Consider the following 12,574-nt stretch of genomic DNA (forward strand, 5'->3'; position numbering starts at 1 on the left):
TATCTGGTGAAAAGTTAGTTGTTGATTATGTCTTTATTTTCGATTTTTCCGCAATTGTTAGGCTTACCTAGTCGTAGAGACTAGGTGCCGTCACGACATCTTATGGGGGGAGAATTGGGTCGTGACACTTTTATTACGACTTGAATTCTTATTTGGTATGCTATTATGTTTAAAAAAATATTTCTATTTTGAAATTTCAATTTCTAAAAATTAGATATATTTCAATAATGATTATCATTATAATGATGCAAGTGAAGATATTATCCTTAATTTAAAATCCACTTTAATCGGCTATCTAAAAATTTAAATGATTCTTTGGTCGGTGAAACTTTATTTCAGTATGACTCAATTTTGATTTATCGATATCTCTAGCAACAGATTTTGAATTTTGAATACCCTACATTAAGGCTGGCATGTGGGCCGGTCCGAGCCCTAAACGGGCCAGTCCAAATGGTCCCGGTCCCGAGCCAAATGGTCTTTTTGTAGGAACCGGCCCGAGACCGGGCCTACGAACTCATGGTCCCGGCCTGTGGGCTAAGTGGGCTAAGCTGGCCCAACAGATTTTGTTTTTTTAAAATTAAATAGAAATTAGAGACAAAAAGATGTTAAAAAAATATCTAAGGCAATGCCTTGTAAATTTTATTATAGAATTGTGACCTAAATTTTTTAATTCAAATTAAAAGTCTAAAGACAAAATTATTGTAAAGAGATATTCAAAGCAATGCCTTATAATTTTATTATAGCATTAAAAAAATATGGCAATATCTTTCTTAGTCTTCCTTCCCTCTATGGAATGAGCACAACAAGGTGCTAATACCACCATTGAGAAAAAAAAGAAACTAATCAAGATGTGCCAAAAATACAAGTTACATAATACATACTAATTTTTGTTCATACAAGTTACATGGTATCTCTTACAAACGTCATAAATCCATTAAGGTCCGGAGGAATTTCTGTTGGTGGTGGCAGAAAAGTAGCTTGGTTATCGCCGCTTCCCGGTGAAGCAGCATCCTCCACAAGTTCAGCTAGCATTTCTTCGTAAGCTTCGTCTTCCTCTGGTTGTGATTCAGCAAGTCCAAAATATTTTCTTTCCGAACGGATCCAATCTCTGAAAAGTACTTATTTTTCCAAGCTCTTCCTCATAGACGCTCTATAATCACCGAGTTGAAGTCCTGCTTGACTGAAAGCGCTCTCCGATACCACTGTTGAAGCTTGAATAGTTAAAATGTCTCTGGCCATCCTTGAAAGAACCGCAAAGTATTTTTCTTTGTCCTTCCACCATTCCAAAAGAAGGAGTTGGAACATTTGGTCTAGCATGATTTAATGCAACTTGATAAGCATTAAAAATAGTTTGAGCATTTATTCTAATTGAGGCTATTGTTTCTAGAAGTTGAGACAACTCCTCATCTTCAAGTGCTAAACCATTATAAACAGTTTCATACCAAAATTGAGGACCTCCTAATTTCATACAAGGATTTAACAAAGCAGCAACACCATAAATAGGGGGAATATGAAAAAACAATTTAAACTTTTTTCTCAAAGAATCTGTTACGACCCAAAATCCAACTAGTCATGATGGTACCTAACCCAACCCGCTAGGTAAGCCAGTTAACCACTAACCAATTCCAATAACAATTAATAAAGCAATTAAGTAAAGAAATTATCTGAATCTGATACATTCCCCAAGAACTGGTAGTACAAATCATGAGCTTCTAAGAATAGAGTTTACAAAGCGGAAATAAAATAAATATATCGTCTGTTTGAAAAGTACATAAACATAGTTTTATAGATCTAAGGCTACTACGAACAAGAGGAAGCTACAACCGGGACGCAGTTACATCTTCAAATCCAGCTCCCATCGAACACAGCAACATCAGCAGCCAACATCTGCACGCAAGGTGCAGCAGTGTAGTATGAGTACAACCGACCCCATATACTCAATAAGTAACAAACCTAACCTTATGTTGAAAGTAGTGACGAGCTTATACCAAGGTCGGTTCCACCAACAATTACCAACAACAGTTCATAATAACGTAAGGCAAATAATACAAGGAGTAACTCAGAGATAAGATGCTCAGCAAAATCATGATTTTCGAAAATAGTTTTGCCTTTCAAGTACATTAGTGAAAACCCAAATCGTTTACCGAAGTTGCCAAAAATATGAATAAGTTTGAAAACAATAATTTTCCCAAAAATCCTTTCAATAATAATAAATAAGATGTTTCATTTTCTTTTCAGATAACCAGTGTAAAACAAATGCATCACTATGCCCATCTGTCAACATGTGTGAGAAATCATGAATGATGTAATAACGTACAGCATGAGGAAAATACATCCTGATGCCTGTATGTCATATGTGCATGTCAATGCAATGTATCTCAGAGATGAACTCATGTACTCACACACATGCTCAATCACTCGGTACTGTATATGGCCAATCCGGCCCAAGGAAGATCCATCCTAGAATATACACATCAACTGATCATTAGTCACTCAGTACCGAGTAGGGCCAATCCAACCCGTGGAGAAGATCCATCTCCAGTTATATAATGCTTCGGACAAGATCCATATCCAGGGAAGATCTATCCCTCAATAATAACAACCGCGCTCACTGGGGGTGTGCAGACTCAGGAGGGGCTCCTTCAGCCCAAGCGCTATAAACCGCATGGACAACTCATGTGCTGTAATATCAACATCTAGAATCGCACGGACAACTCACGTGTTGCACGGACAACTCATGTGCTATAGTGACAACATCCTCACACACAGGCCCCCGACCTCACTCACGAGCTCACAATGTCATGAAATTAGCCCGACAACAATGATATGATGTATTAATAAATAACTGAGACTGAGATATGATAGGAATGCATGAATATGACTGAGTACGAAATATCAATAAAATCAGTGAGATGGCAGTAAGAAACGACCACTATGGATCCAAACAATATCGGCATAATGCCTAAACATGATATCTAGCATGATTGACAGCTTAACTACTTTATCACATGGTGAAAACACGGATATCAACAAAGTAGGACCACTATACAGTGCCATGGAAATAACAGAAGCCCAATTTACATAGTGCACGCCCACACGCCCGTCACCTAGCATGTGCGTCACCTCAATACCAATCACATAACATGTATTTCGGGGTTTCGTACCCTCAACACTAAGATTAGAAAAGTGACTTACCTCAAACAAGCCAATTCCAACACCGATCAAGCCAAACGATGCTCCAAAATTCCATCCCGTGCGTTCCGACCTCCGAACGGCTCGAAACTAACCAAAAACAACTCAAATACATCAAACAATGCTAAAGGAACCAATCCCGATCGAAAAAGATCAAATCTTGAATCAAAAGCCCAAAATCGGCCAAAAGCCCAACCCGGGACCGTACCTCGGAACCCGACAAAATTTATGACATTCAACAACCCATTCAATTATGAGTCCAACCATACTAGTTTCACTCAAATCCGACTCCAATTCGATATTCAAAACTCAAACATTCATATTATGAAACTTTAGGCCAAAACCCCCAATTTCCACTTTAAAATTCACAATCCAATTACCAAAAACGAAGGTAGATTCATGAAATATAACTAAAATCGAGTAGAGAACACTTACCCCAATCCTTGTGATGAAAATTGCTCCAACAATTGCCTCAATCTGAGTCCCACATCTCAAAATATGAAGAAAGAACCAAAACCTCGATTTATAGTTTCTGCTAGCATTTTCGCACCTGCGGCACATTAGCCGCTTCTGCGGCATAACCTCCGCTTCTGCGGAATCAGCTGAGGACTCGACCCTCGCACCTGCGGGCAACATATCCGCTTCTGTGACATTGCAGGTGCGAGCCACCATCCGCACCTGCGAAATACCTCGCTCTTGCGCTCCATCACCTTGCACCTGTGCCTCCGCATATGCGCCCAAATCTCCACTTCTACGGTCTTCCTCACCCAGCACTATTTCCGCCCCTACGACCCCTTTGTCACTTCTACGACCATCACATCTGCGCAAATCAACTGCAGGTGCGGTCACACCAGAACAAGCAATAGCAACATGAAGTAAAATGATCTGAACCTCGTCCAAAACTCATCCGAGCCACTCGGGACCCCGTCCAAATATGCCAACAAGTCCAATAACATAACACGGACCTACTCGAGGCCTCAAATCACGCATAACAATATCGAAACGGGAATCGCACCTCAAATCAAAATTTATAAACTTTGAACTTTCAAATTCAATAACTCGTGCCGAAACATAGCAAATTAATCCGGAATGACTTCAAATTTTGCGCACAACTCTCAAATAACATAACGAAGCTATTCCAATTCCCAAAATCACAATCCGAATCTGATATCAAAAAATTCACTCCCGGTCAAACTTTTCAAAATTTTAACTTTCGCCATTTCAAGCCAAATTCAACTAGGGACCTCCGAATCACAATCCGGACACGCTTCTAAGTCCGAAATCACCCAACGGAGCTAATGGAACAATCAAAACTACGTTTCGGGTTCAAATTCACAAAAAGTCAAACTTTGTCGACTCTTTTAAATTTAAAGCTTCTAGCTGAGAATCATTCTTTCAAATCAATTTCGAATAACCTGAAAACCAATACCGACGATTCACATAAGCCATATTACATCATACGGAGCTATCCATGCCCTCAAACAACCGAGCGAAGTATAAATGCTCAAATCGACCGGTCGGGTCGTTACAGAATCAATAGCAAGTTTATAAATTTCCCCACCCTCTGAAAAATGAGCAAACAAAGTTGCAAGTTCTGCAATATAAACTAAACAGTTAGAAATAATAGGATAATATTGCCCAGAAAATTTATTTGTAGCAATATAAAATTTTTCTAAAAACTCTACAAGCATTTTAACATTATCCCAATCCCCATTCGTAAGGTGCTCATCATCATCATTTACATGTGAAATAAACATTGAGTTTATGAGGTTTTTATATTCATATGCAACAACCAAACTTTCATACATATAATTTCATCTAGTTGGACATGGTTTAGGAACCTTTCTTTCTATTAGGCCAAATTCATCGCATCTTTTAAAACATTCTCTAAGTCTACTTCTACGGTTTGAATAAAAAAGCCAGTTAAGAGCCATTTTAACCTTTTAAATTTTAATATTTAAAATTCCCATACCATCACCCACAATTAAATGGTAAATATGATAAATACATCTAACATGAAAAATGTTACTAAATGCAGGATTTAGCATAGTGGTAAGCAAGGCTATAGCATTTGTGTTACTAGTAGCATTATCCATTGAAACTGACATTATTTTATCACTAATGCAAAAATATCTACAAATATCTGTAACTGTGCTAGCAATAAACTGCCCTGTGTGGCGTGAATTAATTATTCTATAAGCAATAATGCGCTTTTGCATTATCGAATCCTCATCAATCCAATAACTGGTAACAGTAAGGTAATCACAGTCGTTACCACTTCTACCAATATCAGTTGTAATAGCAACACGAAAATTTATATGAGTAAATAAATAGGGTAAATATTATTCATATTCATGTTTATATTTATAAATATCGCTCTTTACGGTTGTGCGAGAAAAACCTTTATAAATACGATTAAAAAATTTTCTAATATAATGCACAAAGTTAGGGTCATAAGAAAAACTATAGGGTAAGCACATAACCGTTACCATTTTTGTCAATTCTTCCCAATCTTTTTTGGATCATAATATAAAATACCACCGGTAACAGTGTTAATTCCCGGTTGAAATTGATTTGAACCGATACTAGGGTCAGCCTGACTAGGAGTAGGTACACTTTTTCCCTCGGCCAAAGATTTCAGACGAAGATATCTGACTCTATCTTGAGGGTGTTTCAATATGTGTCTAGCCAAAGTTCTTCCCCCCCCCCTCTCCCCTGCGCGATCCAAAATATTTAAAAGCTAACTCCGTGCCACAAGTTTTACACTTAGCTTTATTTTCTGGAATTAGTTGAGTAAAAAATGGCCAAACAGGAGATGTTTCCGTCCGTTTGATAGGTTGTCTAAAAAAAGTAGGGGCAGTAACAGGAGTATCAGATGGGGCATCATTTGGATTAGCAGGGTTATTACTAGTTGGGTTAACATCGGGAGCATGATTATTGGGTGTATCATCATCCGGTTGAGTTTCATCAAAATCTATTTTCTCATCATCATTTTCATCAATAGTTGGATTAGAATAAAGAGCATTCATTAATTCATGGTCTAATTGTTCACCAGCTCCAATATTATGGCAAAATTGACTCTCAGTAAATTGTAATAAACTATTATCATTATCAAGAATAGCAGGTGTAGGACGGATATGGGGTTTGGTTCGGGGAGCCCGAGGCAGTGGAGGAGGAAAAAATTGACCACTAGATTCGCTACTCTTGAATTTTTTCTTATTTTTACCAAATTATTTTTAAGGAAGCCATCTTAATTAATCAAGTAATAGAAAATAGATAAAACAAACAAAACTATAATATTAAAACTTAAGAGTTGGAATGAGTTTACCAAATTGACGAACAACTTGTTGAAAATTAATTATCGTGAAAGACTTGAAAACTTCAATTCACCAACTTCACAATTTTTTCACAAATTGTAACAATAAAGTAAGCAATAATAGCAATTATAGAAGAAAATTAGAGAGAGATTGTGATAAATTGATGATTTTGTAAGAAAAATAAAAGAATGAGGGGGTATTTATAGTTGAAAATAGGGAAAAAAGTGTAATTATAAAAAGTTTTGGGTTAAAACAAAGTTGGGGGGGTTAAATGGCTATTTTAAATGGCTATTTTGTAAATAGCCAACGACTATTTTGTGACAGCCAATGGCCAGATTTTAAATTCCCCAACGGACATTTTTTTTTTTGAAATTTGACCGTTGGGACCGTTTGGTCGGTCCGGTCCCAGTACGGTCCCGGTCCCAAACGGTCCCGGTCCTAGCGTTCCCAATTATAGAACCGGCCCAGAAGCCCAGACCAGGCCCACGAATAACGGTCCTAACAGTATTGGCCCGTTTGGCCCGCGGTCCCGGGTCGGTCTCGGTCCTGAACCGGTCCACTTGCCACCCTTACCCTACATATACAGATTTTTTGTTCTTTGAATCATTAAATGTTAGATTAATTGATTGTTATTATATAACATTGCAGATATTGTCTTAAAATTGCCAAGTAATTTTTTCTCGACACCATACTTGGCTTAACCTCAATGCAAACTACTTAAATTATATTTAAATTCAAATTCAAATATCATATCAGTTTGTTAGTAATAGTGATTTTTTTTTAAAACGACACACAATGTAAATAAAAAAAATATTCTAAGATATCCTTATCTTATAATTAATGTATTTGAGTTGAAAAAAATATTTGAAATCGATGAGATCGGCTTCAAAAATATTTACAGTCAACAAAGATGAGACAGAATGTGATGACCCAAAATGTCATCTTTAAATTTAATAATTAAATATGTGTTCTAAGACCTCAAAAAGTACTATTTATCATTCCTCGACTTGCGTGCGCAATCCGTAAAATTTCATGGAAAGCCTTTATGTGAAAAATGGATTTAAAATGTGGATTAGAGCTTTAAAACTCAATTGAGTTGACTTTGGTCAACATTTTGAGCAAATGGACTCGGATCAGTATTTTGACAGTTCCAGTAGGTCTGTATCGTGATTTGGGACTTGGGCGTATGCCCGAAATCAAATTCCGAGGTCACTAGCCCGAGATATGGAATTTTGAAGAAAAATTAAAATGTTTAAGTTCGAATAGAGACCGGATTTTTAATTATGTGAAAATGACCCCGGAATAGAATTTTGATGATTCCAACAGCTCCGTATGATGATTTTGGACTTAGGAGCGTGTTCAAAATTTTATTTGGAAGTCCGTAGTTAAATTAGGCATGAAATGGCTAAAAATAAGAATTTAAGTTTGGAAGTTTGACCGATTAGTTGACTTTTTGATACCGGAGTCGAAATCCAGTTCCGGAAATTTTCATAGCTCCGCTGTGTCATTTATGACTTGTGTGTAAAACTTGAGGTCAATCGGCGTTGATTTGATAGGTTCCGACATTGAATGTAGAAGTTGAAAACTCTTAGTTTCATTAAGCTTGAATTGGGGTATGATTCATGGTTTTAGCATTGTTTGATGTGATTTAGAGGTTCGACTAAGTTCGTATGATATTTTAGGACTTGTTGGTATATTTGGTTGAGGTCCCGAGGGCCTCGGGTGAGTTTCGGATGGTTAACGGATCAAAAGTTGGACTTAAAAGCTGATGCAGTGTTGTTTCCTCTTCTGTTGGATATTCTGTGTTGATATCTTGCCCAGGTATCGAGCCCAGGGTTGACGAGGCTCAGGCTCGAGCTTGAGATCGAAGCCACGATCGAAGGTCCAGCTCGAGGCCATGATCGAAGGTAAGGCTCGAGGGCTAGGATCGAGACCCATGCTCGATGCTCTGATCGAAGGCCCATGCTCGATGCCTTGATCGAAGGCATGCTCGATGCCCTGATCGAAGGCCCAACCTCGATGTCCTGATCGAAGGCCCAACCTCGATGTCCTGATCGAAGGCCCAACCTCGATGCCCTGATCGAGGCCATGACCGAGGTCCAGGCTCGAGCCTGTGATCGGAGCCACGATCGAGGCCCAGTTCGAGGACCAGTTCCGAAGGCTGCTGGGCAGTTTTATAAAAAGAGGGCATTCGTCCCATTCGCCATTTTTAACAAATTGGAGCTTGAGCAGAGGCGATTTTTGATAAATTTTCAAGGAAAAGACATTGGGGTAAGTGATTCTAACTTGGATTTGGTCTATAAACATAAATATATCATTGTTTTCACAATTTAATTAGTATTTTGAGATTGAAATTTGGAAGAGTTTAGAAATCTCATAGAAACGAAATTTTGAGATTTCGGTATCGATTCGGAGTCGGATTTGAGTGAAACTGGTATGGTTGGACTCATAATTGAATGGGTTGTCAGATTTCATAACTTTTATCGGATTCCGAGATTTGGGCCCCGCGAGCGAATTTTTAATTAATTTCGGGATCTTTTCTTAAAAATGTGGTATTTTCTTATAGAATTGATTCCTATAATATTTGGTGATTGTATCGAATTATTTTGGCTAGATTCGAGCCAGACGGAGTTGGATAATCGTGGAAAAGGCCTTATAGTGGATTAAATTGGAGCAAGACGAGGTAAGTCTCTTATCTAATCTTGTGAGGGAAAAATTACCTCATAGGTGATTAAAAATTAAATAATTGTTGCTAATTGCGGGGGCTACGTACGCACGAGGTGACGAGAGTCCGTGCGTAGCTACTATTAATGCTAAAGTTCGGGTAGTTTAAGACTCAAAGCATGAATTACTTGTGTGAATTGTATTCTTTATTAATTAAAATAATTGATGTATATATTGTGAATTGTCATGAAAAGTAGAAAAATATGAAATTTTCATATGCTTAATTTTTGTTTAAATCAATTAATTGTTAAAAAAAATTGTTCTTCTCCCAAATTTTATCTTATAATAAATATACTCTCCTTCCGGAGGCACATAAGAAAATGTCCTCCTTTCTTGTGGAGCGGGCCGAACGCCTCGGCAGGATAGATGCATCTATGGATCGTGCTGTACGTCCCTCGGCAGTGTACACGACACTCTTGATCGGGCCGTACGTCCTCGACAGAAATCGTACTTAATAATAATAATTACACGATACTTTAATAATTTATTTCAGCTTGTGAAGCTAATTAATAAATTGAAAAATCTTTAGAATTTAATGAATTATTATTCTTGCTTGTTAAGGAATTAATTGTTACTCCTGTAAATGAGATTTAATTGATAAATTAGAAATTATTTGAATTGAAGGAATTTAATTAATATATTGAGAATTGTTACATTTGAAGGAATTTGATTATTTTCGCTGATTAAATAAATTATTATAAATTTTGTAATTTATACTGATTTAAATATCCTAGTTTTATTTCAGTTATTATTGACCCATAGTGAGTGTCAAAGTTGGCCATCTCGTCTCTACCACTTCGAGATTAGGCTTGATACTTACTGGGTACATGTTGTTTACGTACTCATACTACACTTGCTGCACTGTTTTGTGCAGGACCCGAGACAAGTACTAGTGGAAGACCTATCATCACATACCCACGTCATCCCGAGGCATAGTAGTAAGCTGCCGTTCTGCAGCTACCAGTGTCTCTTCTTATATTTATATTCTGTCTATTTCATTTCAGACAGTATTTGGAGTTTTGTATAATCTACTAGATGCTCATGCACTTGTGACACCGGGTCTTGGCACACACATTGGTAGAAGTTGGTATTTTATTATTTTCTTGGAATAAAAGTTTAATCAATGTACGATTGACTTATTAGTTGGCTTGCCTAACTGTAGTGTTGGGCGCCATCACGACCTATAGGTGAAATTGGGTCGTGACACAGAAGAAGAAATTCGTGGTCGTCTCTTATTTATGGTTTTTAGATTTTTCATGCATTTGTTTCTATATTTATTTTCTTTTATCTTATTTTTTTATGTCTTTCTTTCTTTTGTTACAAAAAATTAATTTATTTCGTAATAAAAGGATGAGTTTTAATAGAAATTGTCTACATAAAAACTTTATTTATATTTTAGTCTTTGGTTAAAATTCTGTCATATTTTTCTTTTGACTTTATCTTATCAACCTAAACATGTGCTCACTCAACCACTTAAATTAAAAAATTGAGGATGTGTAATTTATATATAATTCATATATAACAGGTGTATAATCGTGTGTTGTCGGTATATCATTTATGTATATTAACTATAAAAAGTAAACAATAAATCTGGTCGGATATGTATGTAATAATCCATAAGATTTCGATTTCTTTATTTTATCCATGATATGACTTCTATTATAATTATTTTAAAAACTCTCTACCTAAAAATATCTTATCTTTTATTTTAAAAATTATATTATAAGTTAAAAAATAATCCCATTTCGAAATAATTTGTTTACATTTTAAAAATAACTATTTCACGTCATACCAATTTTTTTTTAAATATACTTTTTTTACACTTGAAAATCGCTATAGAAACTATCAATTAGAAACCAATATCTCTCTTGTTGAATTAGAGGGGAAAAAAAATCTTTCATGTAATCTAATGAGTCAAAACTAATATTCTTCAACGAAAAAAATACTATACCCTTGCAATGTTGATTTGACTGCAGCTAAATGAAGAGGTTTCGGCTTATACCTTTCAATTCCTAGAAGGTGTTAATAGAAATTAATGATAGCAATTGTATATCCAAAGTTTTGTTATTTATTTGATGTCCATTTATACAAATTGACTCTTCAAACAAATATTTTTCAAAAAGAAAAAAAATAACTTGTAATTTCAAAAATATTAAATGTTGTACTCGTAATTTTATTTGCGTAATGGGTGCAAGAGTAATTTTAAACCCATCAAATTTAGATCCCTACATACATCTCCATTCCAACCTATGCTTTTATTGTACTCAGTTGATGCACTTTCCGCTTTTGTGCAATAAAGAGCCCGTTTGGACATAAGAATTATTTTTCAAAATTTTTTTACTTTTTTTCGAAATCAGTGTTCGGCCATAAAATTTTCAATTTTCATTTGAAGATGAATTTTGAAAAATTCCAAAAAAACTATTTTTCAAAATTTTCACTTAGATCACTCACAAAACTTCAGAAACAACCTAAAATTATATTCATCTCCAAACACAACTCTAATTTTCAGATATCATTTTCACTTGAAAGAAAATTTCACTTTTTTTTTGGAATTTTACAATTCTTATGTCCAAACGCCCACGAAATCTAGTTATTCCAATTGACTAGAAAGGTAATAGGGATTTTTACCTTCCTATACACTATTTGAAACTTTATTACCCTCCCTACTCAAATTTTAATTTAATTACATGGTCATATATAATTTACCAATTATATACAAATAAGTTTTAAATGAGTATCCCTTTATATTAGGAATTGAATAAGTAATATTAGTTATTTTCTTATCCCTTTATAATTGCCCACTCTCTCTCTCCGTCTTTCTCTCTCTCTCTCTCTCTCTCTCTCTCTCTCTCTCTCTCTCTCTCTCTCGTCTCTCTCTTTGTCTCCGTCTCTCCCTATCTTGAAAAGCCTGAAGATTCACTTCGCTTTAGTTAGTCATATGTCTCTCTCTCTCTCTCTTGCAAAGCCTGAAGACTCATAAGAAAAATCAGTTTATGATTTGAAAAGACGAATGCTCAAGGAAGTTAAAATTGCAAAGCCTGAAAATTCACTTCGCTTTAGTTGGGTTATAACATATGCGGAGACTTTAATCTCTCCTAATTCTTTGTAGGATTATAAATTTTGAAGGTGTTTGGCTCTCCACCATTGACAGCCATTAAAAAGCTTTGAAACTTTGAAGCTTTGAAATCGAATTTGGGTTTTCAAAAACCATTATTTGTTTGGATTGAGTGTTGTTGCAAATAATTAAAAATATTATTTGGAGTTAATATCTCAATTTTGAGGGTGTTTTGGTGAAGATTAGACTTGATTTTGGCTGAATTTCAGATTGAAACTCGAAGAAA

The sequence above is a fragment of the Nicotiana tomentosiformis genome, chromosome 3 (assembly GCF_000390325.3).
Source record: "Nicotiana tomentosiformis chromosome 3, ASM39032v3, whole genome shotgun sequence".
Classification (NCBI taxonomy): domain Eukaryota; kingdom Viridiplantae; phylum Streptophyta; class Magnoliopsida; order Solanales; family Solanaceae; genus Nicotiana; species Nicotiana tomentosiformis.